We start from the raw sequence: 26,110 nt of genomic DNA on the forward strand, positions 1-26,110 counted from the left end.
GCCCCAGCATCAGGCATGGAGGAATCAGCGGAGTTATTTGAACACAGCGTCAGCCACTTCCTTGATGATGACACTGAAAATAGAAGGCAGTGCAGCGCAAACCAAAAAAATTAATGATAAAAAATATTAAATATATGTTAATAGAAAACTTTTAAATAACTTGAAAATAAATAAATAAATATGTGAAAGTCCAAAGAAAAAATTATGCAACCAAATTCATAAAGATCTCCACCACGTGTGTTGTAGTACGCCAAAGATTCAAAACGTGATCCCTCCACCAGTGAAGATGGGTACTCTCACCTCAGCTTTAGACCCCTGTTTTACAAGAAGGTCAAAAGGGCTTTTGAAATTCAATTGGAAAACCGGATAACACAATGATGTTTTGATAATCTTCAAGATGACCAGGAAGCACAATAATACTCAGTGTACCTGCCAAAAACATGAACCGGAACATGCAGAGAGATATAAAGTAACATCTAAGAGCTTCCGTTGGGTTCAAATGAATTTAATTCAGTATAAAACGTACAGGCTACTCACATATTAGCTGATAAAATTAGGCATTGGAAACATGGCATCGCAGCATTAAACGAGTGTATGGGACCACAGCGAGCGACGTGAAAAGAAGACTCCTGACCCCCGGACGCGTTGCGTTTGACAACTTCCTCCGCCCTGTTTTCCAATTGGATTTCAAAAGCCCTTTTGACCTTCTGGTAAAACAGGGGTCTAAAGCTGAGGTGAGAGTACCCATCTTCACTGGTGGGGGGATAACGTTTTGAATCTTTGGCGTACTACAACACACGTGGTGGAGATCTTTATGAATTTGGTTGCATAATTTTTTCTTTGGACTTTCACATATTTATTTATTTATTTATTTTCAAGTTATTTAAAAGTTTTCTATTCACATATATTTAATATTTTTTATCATTCATTTTTTTGGTTTGCGCTGCACTGCCTTCTATTTTCAGTATTACCGTGGGATTTTGTGATTGTCCTTTTTTGTGTTCAGCTTGCATCCTTATGAATTACAGCTTGATAGTTGTTCTTCATTCTTATATTTATTAATTAATTACTTAACACTTTTTGATCTTTATATATTTATCATATTTTTGCGCTGATTGCACCCCAATTTTGTCACTTCCTTGATGATGCACAGCCATTACCAAAATCAGATGCTGATTTTGACTCAGAGGTTGAGGAAAGCAGGAACATGAGCCTACAGAGAGGGGAGAACACTGGTGCACAAATTGTCAGTCATGTTCCCCAGCTATAGCATATTGCCAAGTTCTCTCCAGTGGTAATGAGGATGGAAGAGATGATAATGATGAGGTCACTGACTCGACTTGGGTGCCAGATAGAGCAGAGGAGGAAAATCAGGGTGAGGCATGAGCCCAAGGAGGCAGCCATCATGCAAGGGTAGAGACCAGCCACCCTATTCCATCACATTGTTGAGCTGTTATCTCCCGGACCACTTCCAACTACTTCGCTCTCTGGGCCTTTTTTAGTACATGTGCAGCCCATTGCACTGTTGCTATTTGCAAACAAAGTCTCTAGCGGATCAAGGGTGGAAAAATGCCAACCATTTGGGTATCACATGCTTGACAAGGCATTTAACCTCCCACCGCTCAACTCGCAAGAGCACCTAAAATCCACACAAAAGGGGCACAAATCTGTCCCTCCTCCTTACTCACCTCAATCTATGCCTGCTATACCTCATGACCTCTCAGCAGCCTCCACTGACAGGGATCATGGAATAGCGCAGGGTGTCCCAGGTCCTTGCAGCACATCTGGCACCAGCACACCATCAGCTGTAGACTAAAGCCGGCAAATTTCTCTGCCCCATCTGCTGCAGTGGAAAAAAAATACAGTCCCTGCCAGCTACATGCCCATATCTAAAGGCAAGCTTATCAAAGTTGCTGGCTCTTTAACTTCTGCCTTTCCGCTTCATGGATTCTGCCCCTTCTGTGAATTTGAAGAGTGTGCTGTACCACAATGGCAGGTTCCCAGTTGCTATTTATTTTTACGTAAGGCCATTCCCTCTACCATCATGTGGAAGGCAATGTTGTGGAATTGTTGGGCAAGGCAGTCAGCCACAAAATCTACGTTACTGCTAACACGTGGTCCAGCAAGCATAGGCAGAGATTATATATTGTGTTCACAGCACACTGGGTAACACTGCTTGCAACTCGGAAGGATGCAGGACAGGGCTCAGTGCTGCAGCTTGTTGTGCCCCCACGTCTCCCTACAGCTGGTGATGATGCCAGATTCATCAGCTCTACCCCCTCTTCCTCCTCCTCTTCCATGCCCTACTCTGCTGAATTGTTCTATAAACCTCAAATACCCTCTCAGGCCCCGTACACACAAGAGGATCCATCCGCTGGAATTGATCCGCGGACCGGCTCCAGCGGATAGATCCCCTGGTGTGTACAATCCAGCGGATCTGTTTCCGCGGATTTTTATCCCCTGGGATGGATTTCAAGCGGATAGAAATTTGAAGACATGCTTTCAAATCTATCCGCTTGAATCCATCCCAACGGATTGATCCGCTGGTCTGTACAGACTCACCGGATCAATCCGGCCGAAGGGATCCCCCGCATGCGTCGTAATGATTCGACGCTTGCGTGGAATTCCTTATATGACAGCGTCGCGCACGTCGCCGCGTCATCATCGCGGCGACGGCGCGACACGTCATCGCGAGGGGATTTCGGTGCGGATTTCGATCCGATGGTGAGTACACTCCATCGGATCCAAATCCTCGCAAATCCTCGAGAGGGTTTATCCGCGGAAACGGTCCGGTGGACCGTATCAGCGGATAAATCCACTCGTGTGTACTAGACCTCAGCGTTCACAGGGGTTATTCAATGAGTCAGGCTAAAAGGTGTCATGCCGTGCTTCAGATGGTGTGTCTAGGGGACAGGAACCACACTGAAGCAGAGATTCTTGAAGCTCTGCAGGGATAGGCCCAGAGGTGGTTCACGCAACACCAGCTGGAGCCAGGAATGGTGGTGTGTGATAATGGCACAAACCTCCTGACCTTAGACAGGAAAAGTTGACACATGTGTCATTCCTGGCACATTTCCTCAATTTGGGGGTGCAGCATTTCCTAAATAGGTGTCCAGGGTTGGAAGATCTGCTGAAGCAGGCCAGAACAGTTTGTAGCCATTATGAGAGGTCATACACAGCCAGTGCCTGGTTGGCTGAAATTCAGCAGGAATTCCACCTGTCCATAAACCGCCTGATTTGTGACATGCCCATGAGGTCGAACTTGAATTTGGTAATGCTGCAGCAGCTGCACATGCAGCAGAGGGCTATCAATGAGTACCTGTGTGAGTATGGCACAACGACAGGCTCAGGCCGGCTTGGCTTTTTTCCCTACGCCAATGGTTGCTCATAAAAGATGCATGCACTGTACTGTCATCATTTGAGAAGGCCACAAGGATGGTTAGCCGTGACAATGCATACATCAGTGACATAATCCTTGTGTTCCTGCTTGAGCAGGGCTCTGCGTGGAATTATGGACAGGGCATTCGAGGCAGAGCAGCGGGACAAAGAGGAAGACTTCCTTTCCTCTCAAGGCCCACTTTATGCAGACACAATTGTTCCAGTGCCACAGAAAACACACACAAGCAGAGAGAGGAAGAGGAGGATTCTGTCAGATTCGGAGGCATTGAAGCAGAGGAAGACACAAGTCAAACAGTAAGAGATGGTTTCTATCCGCAGAACGTTTGGGAGTAGTATGTGGCTGGGAGGAGGCAGTTCCAGATACCATATATAAATATATCTGAAAAAGAAAACTTTTGTTTGACCAAAAAGATATTAAAGTGGAGGTTCACCCTATAAAAAATGTCTAACACTGCATCCAGCCCAGTTGTGCATATAAAATGACACTGACCTTTTTTTTTTCTTTTCCGTAGATAGCGTTTAGCCGTGGAATTCACCGCGGCTTCCGGGTAGGGAATCCCACGGGAGTGGGCATTCCTATTGACATGCCAATTGATTGGCATGCTAAACGACCGCGCACACAGCGCGTCACGACTTCCCGAAGGAAGCTCGGGTCGGCTCGGCTCTATTCAGCGCAGGTAGACCTGGATTGATGAGATATCAATTGAGGTTTTGTGTTTAACTCCTCATATCCCCTCGCTCACTGCCAGGGTGTCTCTTTTTTATTTTATTTTATTATTATTATTATTTTTATTTTTATATAGAAATACTTCTTGGGGGAAGCGCAAATTCTGCCTAAGGCCTCACAAAGCCTAGAGCCGCCTCTGGACCTCTCCTACCCTCTATAAACTCATAACTCTTCATATTATTAACCGTCAGTAACCCAAACCTAGTTATGTTGCACCCCCTCTTAATCCTTAAGTTCCTCTAATGCCTGCAATTGGGCATATGAGCCCCCACACCTCCAGGCAACCTCTTGTCCTCGAGACGGTGGGGAAACGTTCTATCCCTCTCTTATTCTATCTCCCTCTGCTTCCCCCCCCCTACAGCCAAGAGCAAACAAATCCATCCATCTCCAACTCCACCTCCATCAGTCAGTTTACATCTATAAAGGTACTCCTCCGAGTACCTTTATAGATAAAACAATTCCATTCTGCCCATGTCTTCAAATATACCCCCCGTCCATACCAGGTTCTCCATTCTTTTCAAGTCTTCCACTCATTTAAGCCACATCCCTATTGACGGTGGCTGAGTCTGCTTCCACATTGCTGGAATGCAGGCTCTTGCTGCATTCAAAAAGTGACAAACTACTGACTTCCCATACCGTCTGACTGATATATCCGATTCCTGTAGCAGATAAAAAGTCCACTCCCCTGGTAGCTCCTCCTCACTAAACTTTTGCACTATTTCCCGCACCTTTGTCCAAAAACTCTGTATTTTGGGACAAGCCCAGAAGATGTGTATTAGCGTTCCTCCTTTTCTCCCACAACGCCAACATCTATCTGACATATCCGGATAACACCTATTTAAAATGACCGGGGTGCGATACCATTGTGATAAAATCTTAAAATTCATCTCTTGTACCTTTACACACACTGAGGATTCAAATACGTTCTGTAGTATCTTATTCTTTTGCTCCTCTGTAAAGGTCCTGCCCAGCTCCGCCTCCCACTTATTAAAGTAAGGTAGTTGAAAATCCTCCGCGGGTTCATTCAGCAAATCACTAATTTTAGAGAGGGTATGGTGAATGAAGGGGGCGCTCAATATAACTAGTAATAATAATAAATTATATTAAATTAAACAAATAATTAAATAACTATATTAATGAATATATAATAAAACCAACAATATATAAATGTGTACAATCTCCAGAAGTACCACCCAGACTAGTGGATTTATACAGAGTGAAGATGCAAAAGTCTGTATATACAGTGGGGATCGAAAGTTTGGGCACCCCAGGTAAAAATTTTGTATTAATGTGCATAACGAAGCCAAGGAAAGATGGAAAAATCTCCAAAAGGCATCAAATTACACATTAGACATTCTTATAATATGTCAAAAAAAGTTTGATTTTATTTCAATAATTCACACTTTCAAAATTACAGAAAACAAAAAAATGGAGTCTGCAAAAGTTTGGGCACCCTGCAGAGTTAATATCTTGTACTCCCCCCTTTGGCAAGGATCACAGCTTGTAAACGCTTTTTGTAGCCAGCCAAGAGTCTTTCAATTCTTGTTTGAGGTATCTTTGCCCATTCTTCCTTACAAAAGTCTTCCAGTTCTTTGAGATTTCTGGGATGTCTGTCACGCACTGCTCTTTTAAGGTCTATCCATAGATTTTCAATTATGTTGAGGTCAGGAGATTGTGAAGGCCATGGCAAAACCTTCAGTTTACGCCTCTTGATGTAATCCCCTGTGGATTTTGAGGTGTGTTTAGGATCATTATCCATTTGTAGAAGCCATCCTCTCTTTAACATCAGCTTTTTCACAGATGGCATCAAGTTACCATCCAAAATTTGCTGAAATTTTATTGAATCCATTTTTCCTTCTACTCGTGAAATGTTCCCGTGCCACTGGCTACAATACAACCCCAAAGTATGATTGATCCACCCCCATGCTTAACAGTTGGACAGAGGTTCTTTTAATTAAATTCTGTGCCCTTTCTTCTCCAAACATACCTTTGCTCATTCCGGCCAAAAAGTTATATTTTAACCTCATCGGTCCACAGAACTTGTTTCCAAAATGCATCAGGCTTGTCTATATGTTAATTTGCAAAGTTAAAACGTAGATTTTTCTGTTGAGGACGTAGAAGAAGTTTTCTTCTGATGACTCTTCCATGAAGACTATATTTGTACAAGTATCTCTTTATAGTGGAATAGTGTACCACAACTCCAGTGTCTGACAGATCTTTCTGGAGGGATTGTGCAGTCAAACGTGGGTTTTGAATTGCTTTTCTCACAATCCTGCGAGCTGTTCTGTCTGATATTTTTCTTGGTCTTCCAGATCTTGCTTTAACTTCAACTGTTCCTGATGACTGCCATTTGTTAATTACATTCCGAACCGAGGATATTGACATCTGAAAACGCTTTGCTATCTTCTTATAGACTTCTCCAGCTTTGTGAGCGTCAACTATTTTCAGTTTTCTAGACAACTGCTTAGAAGAACCCATGGTGCTGATTGTTGGGGCAAGGTCAGATGAGTCTGGGCATTGAAAACCTTTGAGATTGACATCACCTGGTCTTCCCAGACGATGATTGAGAACAAACCATGACACTGGCAGGTCTCAGCTTTGCAAAGGGGGTAGTGCATGCTATAAATTCTGCAGGGTGCCCAAACTTTTGCAGACGCCATTTTTTTGCTTTCTGTCATTTTGAAAGTGTAAATGATGGAAATAAAATCTAACTTTTTTTTGACATATTATAAGAATGTCTAATCTGTAATTTGATGCCTTTTTGGAGATTTTTTCATCTTTCCTTGGCTTCGTTATGCACATTAATACAAATTTTTACCTGGGGTGAACAAACTTTCGATCCCCACTGTAAATAAATAAAGTGCTTGTGCTCAGATGTATTCAAACTTCGCTGTGCAAGAAAGTTTCCACCTTCACCAGTTTTAAAGTCACCCAAATTGTGCTTAAAGGATAGCACCTTACCAGATGGTGTTGACCTGTTTAATTAAAAAGAGGTCAATAGTAGCTTTGTGTCACAAAGGACTATACATGCAGCTTGGTTCCTTTGGTTCAGCTTGACTTCAACATCATGTAGCGGGACAAAGGAAAGAAAAGACCGCCATAGTATAATTCCATTTATTTTAAAAATTTTAAAAGAACACAGTGCCGAGTGGCTCCTTACTTTTGTTGGTGCCCGTAACCCAGCACTGAGGCTGTTTGGCTTGTAGTATTAGGGAGATGGCTCCACGCTGGGGAAGCTGGTGTGCATTTCACCTCTTTGTGCAGAGAACCAGTGGGACTGGAAGTGAATAGCTGTGCGTGCCCAGGTACCACCTTGATGTATGTTTTGTTAGCACGTCATCAGGAAGCGTACCTGGTGCACGCACTGGACCCGTAATATAGGTCTCTCAATCAGCTGAGTGGGAGGGATTTGACCTGTGACAGCCTCTGTCCTGGTTACCGCAGCCAGAGCAAAAAACTCCTCTATGATTTTAAAAGTAATAAGCGCCAGTTGCCATAACAAACTACTGGCGGATACAATGATAATTATTTTATGAAAATGCATGCCATATCTATATATGTTCTGCTGTACTTTAACAATGCATCAACATTAATCAGTAGTAATTTTACAATAATCCAAATCGGGATATCAATTAAGAAAAGAATATGGACTTATAACATCATATATGTAGTCTTATTAAAAAATATTATTACACATATTTAAAATATTAGAAATATTATTACACATATTAAAAATATAGACATGGTCACAGCCCTAAACAAATAGGCCTATGGGACAAGAAACTATACTTGAATTAAACAATATTAGTAAAATAATAAAAATACAAATTTTAACTACATGGAATGTAAAAATGGAGAGTGTGGATATCACAAAGTGACAGACGTACAATAACTAGATTAATCATTTGTCAGAAAACAATTTAAATCAAGTTCTATGTTGAGGCCCAGCGGCTGCATCGTTCTTAGGCGGTGTAACCACTGGGTCTCATTTTGGGAGACCGCCTTAGTGAGGTCAGTTCCTCTCCAATGGCTAGTGGCTCTGTCAATTCCATAAAACGTGAGCTGACGTGGGTCCCTATTATGTCATTGATCGAAATGCCTAGAGACACTGTGATTGGGAAAACCTTTAATGATGTTGGCCACGTGCTCATTTATCCTGACTTTTAACTCTCTGGTGGTCCTTCCTTTATACTGGAGGGTACAAGGACATTCCAGGACATAAGTGACATATTTGGAATGACAGGTGATAAGTGGTTTAATGGCAAATTCTAATGTTTTTCCAGGGGGTCTGGAACATTAGCTGCTATCATGTTCCTCAGACCTGGGGCCCTCCTATATATGAAGGTGGGTTTTGGTGGCAAGATTTTAACCAAATCAGTGTCCTTGAGTAAAATAGGCCAAAATTGTTTAACCTCTTCCCCACCGAGCCATAGTAAAATGACGTCGGTGGGGACCTCTCATCCTTCAGACTGGACGTCATATGACGTCCTGGCTTTTCCAGTTGCTAGGGGGCACGTGCGCCCGCCGCATTCCTCGGGACCCGGTGCGTGTGCCCGGCGGCCGCAATGTCCGCCGGGCACACGCAATCACGGCAGGACCATGGATCTGTGTGTGTAAACACACAGATCCATGTCCTGTCAGCGATGAGGAGACTGATGTGTGTTCCCAGTACAGAGGAACACACATCGATCTCCTCTCCTTGTGAGTCCCCCTCCCCTAACAGTTAGACCACACTTTAGGGAACATATTTAACCCCTTCAGCGCCCCCTAGTGTTGACCCCTTCTCTGCCAGTCACATTTACACAGTAATCAGTGCATTTTATAGCACTAATCGCTGTGTAAATGTATATGGCCCGAAAAATGTGTCAAAAGTGTCCGATATGTCCGCCGCAATGTCACAGTCACAATAACTTTACATTACTAGTAAAAAATAAAGAAACATAAAAATGACATAATTCTATTTCCTATTTTGTAGACGCTATAACTTTTGCGCAAACCGATCAAATACGCTTTTTGCGTTTTTTTTTTTTTTACCAAAAATATGTAGAATACGGATCGGTCTAAACTGAGGAAATTTTTTTTTTTTTTTTAAATTATGATATTTATTAAATCAAAAAATAAAATAGGTGATCAAATACCACCAAAAGAAAGCTCTATTTGTGGGGGAAAAGGGTGTCAATTTTGTTTGGGAGCCACGTCGCACGACCGCGCAATTGTCATTCAAAGTGCGACAGCGCTGAAAACTAAAAATTGGTCTGGGCAGGAAGGGGGGTGAAAATGCCCTGTATGGAAGTGGTTAAAGATCTTTCCTACACTTTTGTATTGTCTGTGGAATCCAGAAAGGAACACCACCTCTCCCTGACGGGGGGGCCGTCCCCTGGGCTCCAACAGCGTTTGTCTATCCATATCAAGGACTTCTTTTTTGGTGTTCAATAAAACAGATTGGGAATAACCTTTTTCAACTAACCTCTCGGTCAACATGTTGGCCTGTTGTTCAAAATCAGTTATATTGTTGCAATTTCGACGGATACGCATGTACTGCCCCTTTGGTATAGCTCCCAATCATTTAGGATGATGGCAGCTAGTGGTTGGCACAAAGCCATTCCGGTCCGTGGATTTATAAAAAGGTCTTTGTGCAAGCCTGATTTCCTTTTTTCATTAGTGTCAGATCCAGATAATTAATGGAGGTCAAACTAAACTCTGCTGTGAAGCGAGACCATACTGGTTGATATTTATTATGGATAAAAGGATTTCTAATGTTGCTTGGGAACCCTCCCATAGTAATATTACATCATCAATATATTGTTTGTAATATATCAAATATTTATAATTTTACCTGAATATTGTTTCCTCCTCCCACTTGACCAGGTTAGCCACACCTATCGCGACTCCCTTTATTTGTTTGAAACATTTTCCCTGAGCCCAGAAGTAATTGTTACCTATGGCTAGTCTGAGTCCATTGACCAAGAAATTAATCTGAGCCAACTGTAGTGTGGATTTCTCCTCAAGCACCTCTGTCACCGCTATGATGGCATCCTCTTGTTTGATATTTGTATATAATGATTCAATATCTACTGTCACCAACCACATGTCCTCTGTGACAACTATGGAGGCAAGAGATTTGATGAGCTCTCTGCTATCCTTAAGATAGGATCTTCCCTGTGTCACCAGAGGTTGGAAAAATATATCAAGGTACTCCCCCACTCTAGAGTACAATGATCCAATCCCACTAATTATGGGTCGGCCTGGGGGATTGGTCCTATTTTTATGGATCTTTGGAACAATATAAAGAACCGGTGTACGAGGTACTTTGGGTACTAGATATAATGCTTCCTTTTTGGTCAAGATTGATTGGGCGGCTCCATCATTAACCCAGAGTGTGAATTCTGCCTTAAGTTTCACCATTGGGTCACCCGGCAGGGGTTGGTAGGTGTTGGTGTCACTCAATAAACGCTGGATTTCTCCATGGTAGTTTACCTTGGTGAGTATCACCACTCCTCCAACTTTATCTGCTGGGCGCACAACTATATTTTTATTTTTTTCCAATTTTTTAATCCCTTTCATCACTAAACTGTTATCATTGTTACATCGTTTTACTTCTAGATCTTTAATTTTTTCTTGCACCATATTTTTAAAAACTTCCACATGGTGGTGTGTTCCCTTTTTAGGGTTAAATACTGAGCTGTTTCTCAAGACACTATGTTGGTATCCCATTGTGTCTGGTTGAGGTAAATTAATAGTTTGTTGTGAGAAATGTTTTTTGATGTTGAGTTTCCTCACATACTTTTCCACATCAACAAATACTTCAAATTTGTCTATTTTTATTTGGGGCAAATTCCATACCTTTGGCCAAAACTGTTAACTCTGCCTCTGAAAAGTCAACACCTGACAGGTTGAATATCCCTTCCCTTAGTTGTTACGTGGCCTTTTTCTTCCTGGTTCCCCTCTTAACTCTTTTCCTGTATTTTCTTTGGGGGGCTGTGGTGGAAGGAATCTTGTAAGGCTCTTTCCATCCTCTCCATTCCCCCCCCCCGGTTGTTGGTTGGATTGCCGTTGAGCTGGTCTTCCTCTAAAATTCCCCCTAAAGTGTCCACGTGGGGGTCTGGGGGCATAGTATTGGGGGCCCTGATTATATTGTGGATAGTTGTAATCCATAGGTCTATTATCCAATGGGGCAAACCTGTTATAGGTGGGTGCCGCATAAGGGGCAGGGTAATACTCATTAGGAAGTGGGTGATTACCTCCATATGTGGGGGTGGACCCCTACCTCCCAGATGGTGAGGCCCTTTTGGTTGAGATGGGGTTTTAGTTTTTTTGGGAGTTTGTAATTTTGCTTTGAACTTGTTAGCTGCTTTGGTAACCACATTATGAACTTCAATTTCTCTCTCCATTGAGGATTCTTTTGACCCAGCTGGATCAAAATCTATTTGCCATTTAAAAACCTTTTGGTCATCAAAGTCTTTTATGTCCCTCTGGTATTTTTTAGGTTTTTTAAGTTTAATGTCCCCATCATATTTGGATAGGTGAGTCTGAAGGATCTGTTCCCTATCCAAATATGCTTTAGTTCCCATATGGGGTCCCATTTGTTCTTTTAGATCTGCTATGTTGGCTTCTATTAAGATGTTTTTAGCTTTACTTCTAATCATAAGCTGCATGAGCTTTTGCTCACACGCATTAAAAAATTGGAACCACTGGGCGTGGCTTGCGCGCGGACAGAGATGGACGCTTGAGCTGTGATCTCCGCTTGAAGGACCGGACCAAAGCGATGAAACAGGGCGACTATCGCTGCACCTGCCACCAATATCTGCCCAACCATCTCCCCACTACTCTGCCGCATCGATGTCCCGCAAGAGGGCCCAGGAGAGAGGCTTGAGGCGGCTGGAGGCCTTCTCCTTCCAGCCGCGCCGCCGAGGCCAAGATGGCGCAGACGGAGCGGCGAGCAGGCAATCACTCGCATACGGCGAATCCCCGGGGATCCATCCGCAAAACCTGCTGTTCGGGATCCTCTCTCTCATGCCCCAGGATGACTCCCCTATTACTCCGATGACGCAAAGCCCGGCAAAATCGAAGATCCGGCTGGATTCCACAGACCAGGCCTCAGACACAGTGAGTATGGGCCTACACAATCCCTCTGCTATCTCCTCACTGCAGTCATCCATAGCTCAATTTCCAACATCAGGCGAACCGGTGCTAGACACCACTATGAAGGATATGCTCATGTCACTGCAATCCTCCCTCATGACTAATTTATCTTCACTGATTAACAGTTTCTCATTGGAAATGAAACATGGACAATAGGATGCAGTTTATGGAAAACAAAATGGGGGAGTGCACAGAGACTGTTAATGATCTGGTAGATGCCTGCAATGACCAGAGGGAGGACTCCCTATGGATCAAGGCGAAACTCGCAGATTTAGAGGATAGGTCCAGGCGCAATAATGTTAAAATGCGTGGGGTCCCTGAATCAGCCTAAAGACCTGCACGGCTTCGCTACCACACTTTTCGCTACTATGCTGCCGGAGCTCTCCCCGATCGAATTAACAATCGATCGCATTGACAGACTTCTCAAACCGCGCCATCTTGAGGCAGACATACCCCGCGATGTACTGCTACGCGTGCACTTTTATCAAGCAAAGGAACAGATCCTTATGAAAGCCAGAGAATTATCTCCGCTCCCGGCTCCATACTCTGACATCCAGCTGTACGCTGATCTATCCCAATACACGCTGCAAATGAGGAGACAACTGAAAACCATAACCAAGGCCATGCACAACCACAAAATAGTCTACAAATGGCGCCATCCAGTGACCATTTTGGTCACGCACAATGGCGTTCCCCACACCATCTCTACCCTGGAAGGCGGAATGAAGCTGTTGCATTCCTGGGGCATCCTGCCTGACCCCCCTTCTAACCGCCCGGATCCCAATGCTCCTCCTAACCCGTTTACATTTGGGTCTGCTTGGGGGAGAAAGAAGACCTCCCACCGTTGATCTGATAGCCCTGCACTGCTACGGCATTCAGCGTTTGACCCGGTCCGGTCTGGATATGCGCTTTACACCTGCTTGCTGAACTTTCCCCATTACTAGTCAGCTGCTCTCATGAGCGGTTCGCGCTGACACACCTGTACTTGTTCATTTTTGTTTTTTCCTTGTTTTTCTTTTTCTTTTTCTTTTTTGCTCCTATTGGGGCACACGAGACCACGTCTCATTGGTGCTGCACCCTAACTTGAACAGCTCTAGGAATTTTTTTATTTTTGTGTTCTCATTGAGGTTCTGTGTTAACGTGTTTTGTTTCCTAGCAGCCCGCATCTGAGACTCTCTCCTTATACGGTCGTCCTACTGCCTCCAGTACATCAGCTACCACTATCTGCCTTCTGGAGCATTGCATCAACCACCCGCAACTGTGAGTAACTGTATTCCCACTACTCCACCACCCTCCACAATGGGGTTCACCGTTCTTTCCCTTAATGCTAAAGGGCTAAATCACCCGGTGAAGCGATCCTCCCTTTGGAAATCCACAATTGACCACAAATGTGATGTGCTCTGTGTCCAAGAGACGCACTTTGCCTCGGACGCTTCTCCCAAATGCCATCATAAACAATTCCCCAGTGTTTTCCAGTCTTCCTTCTCTAAAAAACAGCGAGGTGTCTTGATTGCCATCAGGAATACTGTTGCCTTCCAGTTGCTGACCTCAGTTACCGACCCGGACAGGCGGTACATTATCCTGCATTATTCTGCATTCTCAACAACGTCACTTACACCCTAGTCTCAGTCTACGCCCCGAACCACGGCCAAATGCCCTTTCTCAGGAAGACCTTGCGAGCAGCCCGCAAAATTCATCAAGGCCATTTACTGCTCTGTGGTGACTTTAATATGGTTCCGAACACAGCAATGGACTCCACTGCTGGACACAAACGTTGTTCTTCACCTCTAGAAACTTTCATCAATGCTAATGACCTGTTTGATGTATGGAGGTGTTGTCATGCGTCTGAGAGGGATTACACGTTCCTCTCACCGCGTCATAACACCTATTCGCGTATTAATCTGTTTTTAACCGATAAGCGGCTGCTGCATAACATTTTTGATTCCTCTATACATGCCACCACCTGGTCGGACCACGGTCCTGTTAGCATTACTGTTACTGACGATGCTTGCCACCCTAACTCCTATATGTGGAGAGTTAACGCACATCTACTTAACACACCCGATTACTCCACCTCCATTAAGCAACACATGGAAGAATACTTTTCACTCAACCAGGGATCAGTGTCCGACCCGCTGGTGGTATGGAATGCGCACAAGGCAGTGATCATAGGTACATTTCTCCAAATGGGGGCCAGGGCTAAGCTGCCACCCCCCATGGTTGCGACCATCAAAACTTGGTCTAAATTCTCTAAACTTACGAGCACCTATCCCAACCAATCGACCCTGCCCATTCCCATTGGCACCTTACGGCATCTCATTGATTCCTCCTCCTATGCAGGATGGAAACGAAAGGGTATTACATACATCTCAGATCTTATAGACAAGGGTAAAATTAAATCATTCCCCGTTCTCCTAAAAGAGTACCTCATTCCACAAACTGATAGATTTTTGTATATCCGTACCCAACACTGCCTTGCCACGCTCAAGTCCTTCTCGTGGAAGACCCCTCAGATGGCCTGGATCTTCATTACTTCCCCCACAACTATGAGGAAGGGCATATCCCTGTTCTATAACATTTTACACCAGAAAAATTTCTTTACTAACTCAGCAGCCCTTGCCCGTGGGGGAAAAAAACCAAGGTCAGACCTTTTCGCACCTCAAATGGGAGAAGGCTTGCCTATCTACATACAAAGCCACGTGTTGCTCCTCCCTGTGGGAACTGGCATTTAAAATAACTCAACGGTGGTATATGACCCCGGTTAAGATGTCCAAGTTCAGCACAGCCCTGTCCACCTCCTGCTGGAGGAACTGCGGACATAGCGGCGACCTACTCCATACACTCTGGAATTGTCCCAAACTCAAAATTTACTGGCACTCTGTCTTTAGCCTTATAACTGCTGTAACTGACACTCCACTTGAAGACTGTCCATCAATGGCTCTTCTGTCTCTCGATATAGATCGGTTCCCTAACCCGATTCGACACACCATAGTACATATACTCCTGGCAGCTCGCCTCAGTATCATGAGGAAATGGAGGGACCCCGAACCCCCCACAGTTACAGATGTGGTTCGCACCACACATGAACATTTCACATATGAGTCAACCCTAGCTCTGAAACAGGGAAATACACTGAAACAATCACAGTTGTGGCTTCAGTGGAAGGTCTGGACGTCATCCCCTTCCTTTGCCAAAATGTTTAATCTTTGACGTTGATTACTATTTTATTTTCTTTTTTATTATTATTAAATTTTCAAAATTACAAGCATATATTGTCAATAAACATAGACATTATAAATAGTAGCAGTTAAGGAGAACACAAGTTAGATATTTATATCAAGCTCCAGTGTTTTTTAGAAGGCAACAACAAAAGAAAAAAAAATATATGCTTAGTGTTGCATTTAGTAATTAAAAACCAGATATAGTAATATATTAACAGTGTAAGGTAATATGAGAATACATAAAGAAAAAAATTAAGGGTCATAATTTCTAGACCTTGTATAATGTTGGGGTAATATATAATGAAGATAAACAGGGATTTATTGTATAGACATTAGGTTTGTACTGTTTCAATGGAGCTCTAAAGCTGAAATATACTGATAAATAAAAACATAAAAAAAAAGTAATGCTGCTACCATTTTTGCATATAATAACAATATATGCTAAGAAAGAAAAAACAACAAAAAAAAAATAAAGAGGCAAGATAGAATAGAGGGAAGGGTAAGAAGAAGAATAGAAAAAAAAATAAAGATAGTACGTAGATAAGATAGAAAAGGTCAAAAGGGTCCCCGGGGTATCTTATTATGTTTGTCTTATGTTATTATCATATTAAATAGCTATTAGTAGTTACATTACCAAGGTCTTAATAATGTGATGTCAAAGTTGGGAGGGAAAAAATTAGTCACCCAAGGATTCCAGATTTTTTCAAATTTTGCAATATTATCATTGGTAATGGCTTCCGTTTTTGAGTGGGTCATGGCTTGGTTTATTCTGGTTTTGGTTTCTGAGATCATTAATGTTGGGGTTTTCCACGCTTTGGCGATTGTCTGCTTTGCTGCCGTAGTGATTTGTAGAAGGAGTTTGAATTGAGTGTGGGAAATAGAAGTCGGTTTTAGATTTCGTAGTGCAATTGAAGGGTCAGGTTTCATTGTTTTTTTGAATAAGGTGGAGAGGATTAGGAAAACCTTTTTCCAAAAACATTTTGTAACCGGACATTCCCAAAATATGTGTATATGTGATCCTAGTTCACCACAGCCACGGAAGCAGAGTGGGGAGTATTGCGGAATATATTTCACAATTCTGACAGGAACCAAGTACCAGCGCAAAAGTACTTTATACATTGTCTCTCGAGCTATTATATTTTGTGAAGATGATTTTGTAGTGGTCCAAATTTTATCCCAATCAGATGATTCCAACTGAAGTCCAAGGTCTCTCTCCCATTTTTCCACGTATGATGGTGGATCTGCAGTAGGCAAAGTAATAAGGTGTTTATATATTATTGATATGAGACCCTTAGAGTGAGGTTCGCGTTTACATATACGTTCAAATTGCGTGAGTTCATCGAGTTTACTCATATTTTGTATATATGGCATGAAAAAGTTTTTGATCTGCAGATATCGAAAAAGTTCTGATTGGGGGAGTTGATGTCTATCACATAGTTCAGGAAATGTTTTAAGTGAGGTAGATGTTGACATATCACAGAGTTGAGTTATGTCAGAGGAAATCCATTTTTTAAATGAATTAGGGAATGTGCAGGCTGGGTAGAATAGTGGGTTTCTAATAAATGATAGAAGGGGAACATGAGGAGATTGCAGTCCTTTGATAAGTTTAAATTTATCCCAGATGGTAAATGTGTGTTTGGTAATCTTATTTTTAATATTTTTACGATCTGAGGGTTTGGACCAAATTAAATTTGTTATAGAAAATGGATCACAGTCAATTGCTTCAATTGCAACCCAGAGTGGGGTTTCGTATTTTGCGTGATATTTGGGGATGCATGCTATTTGAGCTGCATGGTAATAAGAGGCGAAATTGGGGAATCCTAGTCCACCTTTAAGTTTGGAAAGGTAAAGTGTGTGTTTAGATACACAATGTTTTAAAGAGCCCCAAATGAACGCTAGTGTTTTGCGTTGAAGATTTCTAAGAAAATTTGTTGGAACTGGAATGAGCAAAACCCGAAATAGATATAGTATCTTGGGTAAAATGGTCATCTTTATCACGTTTATTTTACCAATCCATGAGATTGGTAAAGAGGACCATTGTTTAAAGAGATTGGTAATTTGCTTTAGTAATGGCGGAAAGTTAGCCGAGAAGAATTCAGTTAAATTGGGAGTAAGAGTAATTCCTAGGTAGGTCAGGTGCGATGTAGACCAAGAGAATGGGAGGGAAGTTTGTGCTTGTTGTAAAGTATGGGAAGGTAAGGAGATATTTAAGGCTGTAGATTTTTGAGAGTTGATAATAAGTTCAGATAGCTGTGCAAAATGATCAAGCTTACTTATAAGGTTGGGAGCAGAAATATGAGGGGAAGACATAAATATTAGTATATCGTCAGCAAACAAACATAATTTGTGCCGATGACCTGCTAAGTCTATCCCTTTGATTGAAGGGTCAGATCGTATAGCCTGAGCTAGGGGTTCAATAAGTAGGGCAAATAAAAGTGCGGAGAGTAGACAACCCTGACGTGTTCCTCTATTTATGTTAAAGCAACCAGATTTATATCCAGCATATTTAATATAGGCTTTGAGATTATTATATAGTGATGAAACCCAGTTAAGAAAGTGATGACCGAACCCCCATTTTTGTAAGGCAAAATGTATATAGGGCCATGATACTGTGTCAAATGCTTTTTTAATATCTAACGACAGAAGACACATAGGTATTTGTCGTGTTTTAGCTGTTTGGATTAATAACGTTGCCCTACGTACGTTATCAGCTGCTTGGCGAAAAGGAATAAAACCAACTTGGTCTTTATTTATTAATGAACCAATAATATTGTTCAAACGAGTTGCTAGAATTTTCGCTAGTAGTTTGATATCAAGATTAAGTAGGGATATGGGCCTGTAATTAGCACAAGATGAATCATCTGAATGAGGTTTGGGGATCATTGTGATTATTTCTGTTAAGGTTTCAGGACGAAGGGATTGGTTGTTCAGAAGTGAATTGAAAGCATCTGTCAGCAATGGCGCAAGAAGATAAGTACATTTTTTGTAATATAGGGCAGAGAAGCCATCAGGACCCGGGCGTTTATGTGGTTTAAGGGATTTAATGGCTAATTCAACCTCAGCAGATGTAATGGGACTTTTAAGATGTTCATGTTGAGTTAAAGGAATCATTGGAAGTTTGATTTGTGAGAAAAATAATTCTGCAGAGGATTGGTCAAAAGATCCCTGATTGTTGTAAAGAAATGTAAGGTGTTTGTGGAAGGTTTGTAGGATTTTTTCTGGATTACTGGTGTAAGTATTATGAGGTCATTTTAATCGAATCGGTTTGTGTGGGTTGTTTAATTTTTTAGGTGCTCGAGCGAGAGGCGTGCCAGGCTTGTTAGCTTTGATATAAAATGTATGCTTGGATTTGCGTATGGTTTTATCTGCTCATTATCTCAGATAGGAAAAGATCAAGATTTAAGCTAGCTTCATCTAGTTGATTTTTGTCACAGGGGTAGGATTCGCTTGAAAATTTGCGTGGCAAGTGTTGAATTCTGTTTCCAATATTAGTTGTAGCTTGTTTTTTTCTTTTTTAAGATATGATGCTTGGCGTAAGCAGATTCCTCGAAGGACGGGTTTGTGTGCCTCCCATAAGGTTAATGGAGAAATATCAGGGGTTTTATTATTTTTCAGATAGTCTTTTATGGCTAATTCTAAGTCTGTAGAGTGTGATGTATGGGATAGGGTTGAATCATTTATGTGCCATGTGGGGTCTTGATTTTTAGGTATGAGGGAAGTGAGAGTAGAAAGTATTGCACAATGATCAGTCCATGTAAAGGGTATTACAGAAGATGTGAGCAATTCCGGGGACATACTAAAAGAGATTAGTATATGGTCGATACGGGAAAAAGACTTATGTGGATGGGAATAGAAGGAATATTGACGTTTCGTGGGATTGATTTCTCGCCAGGAATCTAGCAAGGAATGTTGTTGTAGAAGTCTTTGGAACCTACGAGATTGAGAATTGGAAGTGATGGGAATTGGGGACTTATCTAAATAAGGGTATAGAACTTGGTTCGAATCTCCACAGATCAAAAGCGTGCCCATTTTATGAGTCTCTATTACCTGAAACAAATGGGAGAGGAATGCTGTTGGATTTTTATTAGGAGCATAATAGGATACTACTGTGATTGGTGTATCACATAGATGCCCTGTAAGAATGTGATAGCGACCTTCTGGGTCTTTGGTTTCTGTCAGAAGAGAGAAGGGTGTAGCTCTATGGAATGCAATTAGCACTCCCCTTTGTTTAGTTTTAGCGGAAGCAGTAAAAACTTGGGGATAAACTGTACCAAAATATTTAGGTGTCGAAGTTTCAGTGAAATGGGTTTCTTGTAGGCAAATTATATGCGCCTTTGAAGAAGATAATGATCTAAAAACTTTAGTTCGTTTTTGTGGAACATTTAGGCCCCGTACACACAAGGGGATCTCCGCTGGAAACGGTCCGCCGGACCGTTTCCAGCGGAGATTCCTCCTCCGGATTTGGATCCGATGGCTTGTACTCACCATCGGATCAAAATCCACGTGGAATTCATCCGCGGTGACGTGTCGCGCCGTCGCCGCGATGATGACGTGCGCGACGCTAGAAGGTAAGTACTTCCACGCATGCGTCGAATCATTATGACGCATTCGAGGGAGGGGAGCGGACGGATTGATCCGGTGAGTCTGTACAGACCACCGGATCAATCCGCTGGTCCCGATTCAAGCAGATAGATTTCTTAGCATGCTAAGAAATTTCTATCCGCTTGAAATGGTCCGGCCCGAGGAATCTCCGCGGATAAATATCCGCTAGGCCGTACAGACGACCGGATTTGTCCGCTGGAACTGATCTGCGGATCAATTCCAGCGGATAGATCCGGTCGTGTGTACGAGGCCTTAGACCTTGGACATTTAAGGTAAGGATATTTAAAGGAGCCATAATGATATTTTATAGAGAATATTATAAGACATATTTAAAAACAATTGAAAATCCATACTTACCCCAGGGAGGAGCAAAGAGAAAAGGGAGAGTGGAGACAGAATGTTGAGAAATAAAGAGAAAATGAGTCATTATTAAACAAATAATTAACAAAAACGTTTAGAATGCAAGAAGGTAAAACGTTGGCGTTCCGAGCGTGCAAAAGTGCAAGCTCAGAGGCACAGAGTCTGACCAGGGAGGCTCCTCACACAAAAAGGTGTGTGGGAGAGTCCAAGGACAGAAAAATGGAGGGAGCAGTGACAGTTTCTCGAGTCCCTTAAGACCAAAAATATATCTAGAGAAGAAAAAATATATTATGACACCCATACTGGGCGGAAGTAAGCAAAAATAAATCAAATCTAAGAAATATTATAATATTTTCAACATTAGTAGATGTAAAATTTTAATCTAACAATTGTGTAATGGTTTCACGAGGAGAGTGTTAGATTATACATTTTGTTGAATTATACAAATTACCTCTGGGTTGCCAGTTGTAGGAGAGGCAGTAATGTCATTAATAATTAGGATGAGAAGAAATAAAATACCAATTATTAGTAATATATTAGTAATATTTACTTCTATTCAGTAAACAGTTTTGTACAAAAATAATATAGAACCCTTGTTGTGGGTAAAAAAGGATTAGGGGAAGAGGCGGGGAGGAAGGGGTAATATGAGGGAAGTAGAAGGGGGTGAGGCGATTAAGGATGGGATGAGAAGGGAAGGGTGCAATGGGAATAGAAAAAAAAAAAAAAAATTCAATTATCCTAGACCAAAAAGGGGATAAAAATTGGAATTAAAAAAAAATATATAATAACAATAATAAAAAAAAGGACAATAGCCTGCTTAGGGGAAGTAAATTCAGGATGGTTAAATGACATTAAGGGCCAGATTCTCATACATTTACGTTGCTCCTGGGCAGCGTAACGTATGTGATTTACGTTACACACACGTTACACAGGTTTACAGGTTTACAGCCTGATTCTCAGAACACTTACCTGTAAACTTGTGGCGGTGTATCGTTAATTTGCTCGGCGCAAGCCCGCCCAATTCAAATGGGGTGGGCACCATTTAAATTAGGCGCGCTCCCGCGCCGAGCGTACTGCGCATGCTCCGTCGGGTAAATTACCTGACGTGCATTGCGCTAAATGACGTCGCCCCGACGTCATTTGCTTAGACGTTTACGTAAATGGCGTCCAGCGCCATTCACGTACGTCTTACGCAAACGACGTAATTTTTTTTAAATTCGACGTGGGAACGACGGCCATACTTAACATTGGTTGCCCCTCCTAATAGCAGGGGCAACCTTACGCGTCGTGTACGCTACAGAAACAACGTAAATTCTCAGCGTCGACCGCGCGTATGTTCGGGAATCTCGCGTAATTACCTCATTTGCATAGATGACGGGGAAAACGACGATGCGACACCAAGCGGCTGGAAAAAAATGCTTTTAAGATCTGACAGCGTAAGAGCCTTACGCCTGTCAGATCTAATGGGTATCTATGCGTAACTGATTCTAAGAATCAGTCGCATAGATACCCGGGGCCAGATGAGGAGTTACGACGGCGCAAATGGTGTTGCGCGGTCGTAACGCCTTTGAGAATCTGGGCCTAAGTGTTTAGCATCCAAAAAGTGTATGAAAGATCAAAAATATTTAGTGAAATTAAATTTGATATGCAAAATTTATTCAGTCCATTGAGTCCGGAGTATCTTGGTTTGGAGAGTTGAATCGACCCCTCTTCGATGAGCTTTGTCTGGTTCTGTCATTTTGGACTTTGGAGAAATTTTGTGGAGAACTGGATGCTGTACGTCGGCGAGGGCTGGCTGAAGGTCTTTCGCAGAGATTACGTTTTTGTAGGGTGTTCTGTAGTTCATCAGGGGTTCTGCATGAGTGCTTGGTACCTTGATATGTGAAGGGAAGTGAAAAAGGGAATCCCCATTGGTATGGGATCTGATGTTGTTGTAGGTTTTGTAATAAGGGTTTCATCGAGCGCCGTTTAGCGACTGTTATTGGTGAATGGTCAGCAAAGATCTGATACGGGTGCTCTTGGAAGATAAGGGATTCTTTGTTCCTTGCAGCGACCATAAGCTGTTCTTTGGTGTGGAAGAAATGGAATTTCGCAATTATGTCGCGGGGGGGGGGGGGGCCTTCAGATTTGCGCGGTGCTAATGCTCTATGTATTGTGTCCATTTCCAGTCTCAATTGGAATTGACGGTGATAACTCTTGAAATAGGGCAGTAATTGTTGATTGTAGATCAATAATAGACTCCGGTATACCTCGTATGCGAAGGTTTGAACGACGTGCGCGATTTTCAAAATCTTCTAAACGAGTTTGCAGCGAGAAATTTTCATCTTTAAGTGTGTCCAATTCTGTTTCATGAGTCATTACATTAGTTTCTATGTCATCCACTCTGTTTTCTAATTCAGTCGTGCGCTGACCTAAGTCACGGATTTCTTTTGTTAATTTCTCGGTAATATGGTCGGAGGTCTGCTTTAATGCTTTCTGTAGCATTTTTCTATTTGAGTTAGAACATTTGGGTGTAAAGAGCCTGTCTGTTGTGGCTGGCAGATGGTGCTGTCCTCACAGTCTGTATCATATAGTTCATGAGGTAACTGCAGCTGCTGCTTGGCAGCGTGAGGTAAAACTGTGTGAGGAGATTTAGGCATTTTACTGGGGCCTCTAGATGAATTATCCCTGATGGGTTTCATCTTATTTTTTCCCCGGACAGCTCCATAAACCATCTTAAAACATTCTCAGGGTACTGAGGAAGACCAGGGTAAGCTTTTGAAACAATTACCCTTCCATTCGGGTGTGTATGCTGGCCGTGAAGTCCTGAGAAAAGGGGAGCCTCAGCAGGACATGTCTGTCTCTGTGAGCTCCACGCATGCCCCTCCGTTGATTACTATTTTATCTTTCACTATGTTTAGTTGCTTACCCGGGGACCCCCGAGAAAGGTCCGGTGGGGTGGCCCACCCGAGCACAGTCTTGCACCCCTAGGGGGGTGCTCGGGTGGTTCCGTCCCTCCTATGCCCTCAAGTTTTCTACGCAACGATATGCATTCTTGCGTAAACTCCAATGTTTTACCCGTTTACAATGCTAGATGGATGGTAGTTGTATTAATGCTAATGCTGCTGCAATATTGTCACAACGACACCCTTTATTTTCATGATGGATGCATACTATGCTTATACTGTGAATATTTCCAGCTGATTGTTAAATGTATGCATTACTTTGTCTCATGTGAAATTTGACAATAAAAACCTATAAATAAAATAAATAAAAAAGTGGAACCACTCATCCACTAGGGTGAGGTCCTCTACTCCATCGTTGGGGTGCACATCCCACCTTAGCCTCCTAGGGGTAAGGTTTTTGTAAGGTAAGGCTAATTAGCCACTAGGACTGCTTTTACATGAAAGCCGATCGCTGGCTGAAAAGAATGATACCAAGATGATGCCTAAACCCGCAGGCATCATTCTGGTATAACCATTCAGCCAGTCCAGCAACATACCAGTACGTTGATGGTTCTTGTTGGACATGTATTGTAATCTTTTTTTTTTTTCATGCAGCCTGTTGGCTGAACGAAAAAAAGATTGATTGGTGGGTATGCCAACCATTAGAATACCTCCCTTCATCCACCCACTTCTAATGATGGGCATACATGCACCATTTATATATGCCGAAGCATGGGGGCATCCTCCCGCAAAAAAGTTATGCCACGTACACACGGTCAGACTTTTCTATGCCGTGTACACATGGTCAGACTTTTCCACGGGAAAGCATAGATGCTCTTTTTTTAACTGTGGTGGTGAACTGTGGTGGTGAAATCACCTCCTACATCGTTGGAGTCGCGGCTTTATATATCGTGGGAGCAAACGCTGTTGCTGTCACGCTAAATAAATCCGCGCTGCAACTGAATGGCGTACCTGCTAAGCAAATGATGGTTAACATTACAACAAAGTAACATTGCAGTATAACAGTAAGGCCCCATACACACGGGAGGATTTATCCGCGGATACGGTCCAGCGGACCGTTTCCGCGGATAAATCCTCTCGAGGATTTCAGCAGATTTCTCTGCGATGGAGTGTACTCACCATCGCATTGAAATCAGCGCCGAAATCCTCTGGCGATGACGTGTCGCCGCGATTATGACGCGGCGACGTGCGCGACGCTGTCATATAAGGAATTCCACGCATGCGTCGAATCATTACGACGCATGCGGGAGATCCCTTCGGACGGATGGATCCGGTGAGTCTGTACAGACCAGCGGATCCATCTGTTGGGATGGACTCCAGCAGATGGATATGTTCTGCATGTCAGCAAATATCCGATCTGCTGGAATCCATCCCAGGGGAGATATATCCGCGGAAAAAGATCCGCTGGCGTGTACACACCATAGGATCTATCCGCTGAAACCCATTTGCTGGGATTTATCTGCGGATGGATTCTATGGTGTGTACGGGGCCTAAGATCATACCATACCTGCAAAGCAAATACCAAAAAAAAAAACATAGTAAAAAACTAAAACATTTAACGCAACCTGTGCCTAAAATATATATATGCCGAAGCATGGGGGCATCCTCCCGCAAAAAAGTAATGCCGCGTACACACGGTCGGACTTTTCCACGGGCAAGCCTCCGTCGGAATTTCGATCGTATGTACGTGGCATAAAAAGTTATGCCGCGTACACACGGTCAGACTTTTCCACGGGCAAGCCTCCGTCGGAATTTCGATCGTATGTACGTGGCATAAAAAGTTATGCCGCGTACACACGGTCAGACTTTTCCACGGGCAAGCGTCCGTAGGAATGTCGACCGTATATACGCGGCATTAGGAGCAAAATCGCTCCTCCGCCCCTAATGCCCCCATGCTTCTGCATATATGCTCTTTTTTAACTGTGGTGGTGAAATCACCTCCTACAGCACTGGAGTCACGGCTTTATATATCATGGGAGCAAACGCTGTTGCTGTCAAGATAAATAAGTCCGCGCAACAGCTGAATGGCGTACCTGAAAACAGTAAAGTAAATTACATACCTGAAAAGCAAGCATGAAAAAAACATAACAACAATAAAACTTTGCAGAATAGAATACAGTAAAAAAGAGCAGAACAATAGAGAGAGAATAGAGAGGGAGAGAACAATAAAACGACAACTATTTTTGGTTTTTTTATTTTATATTTTTTTTGTGTTTTTATTTTTTACTTTTTTTTTTTTAACACTTTTTTTTGTAACTGTAACTGTTCGGTTCCAGGTTTGGGTCTCTCAAAATGCGATGGCATCTTGGGAGACCCTGTGTAAGTGTACCTAGCCTGTGAAATGTTTTACCCTACGCTAATACTTCACTCGTGTGTGGAAGCATTCAAAACATTTACCAATACAAAGACCAGGATCGGCAGGACATTGGGGACAAAAATAACGGGTGTCACGCCTAAATCCGCGCTTGGTACAGACACGACATTTTCTTTGGGGGTTTGTTGGGTAGGGGTACTCTCAAGGGCATATGAAAAATGCCTCTCATGCAGTCGGCTTACTGCATTTGGTAGGGGATGGTGAGGTACAGAACCGCCTGGATACAGGAGTTCTGTGACTATATCCTCCTGGAATTGAAGGAAGGATCCAGTCCGTCCTGAAGCTTTGTATAAGACAAAAGCATTCAGTAAAGTCAATTGGAATAAATATAGAGACACTT

The sequence above is a fragment of the Rana temporaria genome, chromosome 11 (assembly GCF_905171775.1).
Source record: "Rana temporaria chromosome 11, aRanTem1.1, whole genome shotgun sequence".
In the NCBI taxonomy this organism is placed as follows: Eukaryota; Metazoa; Chordata; class Amphibia; order Anura; family Ranidae; genus Rana; species Rana temporaria.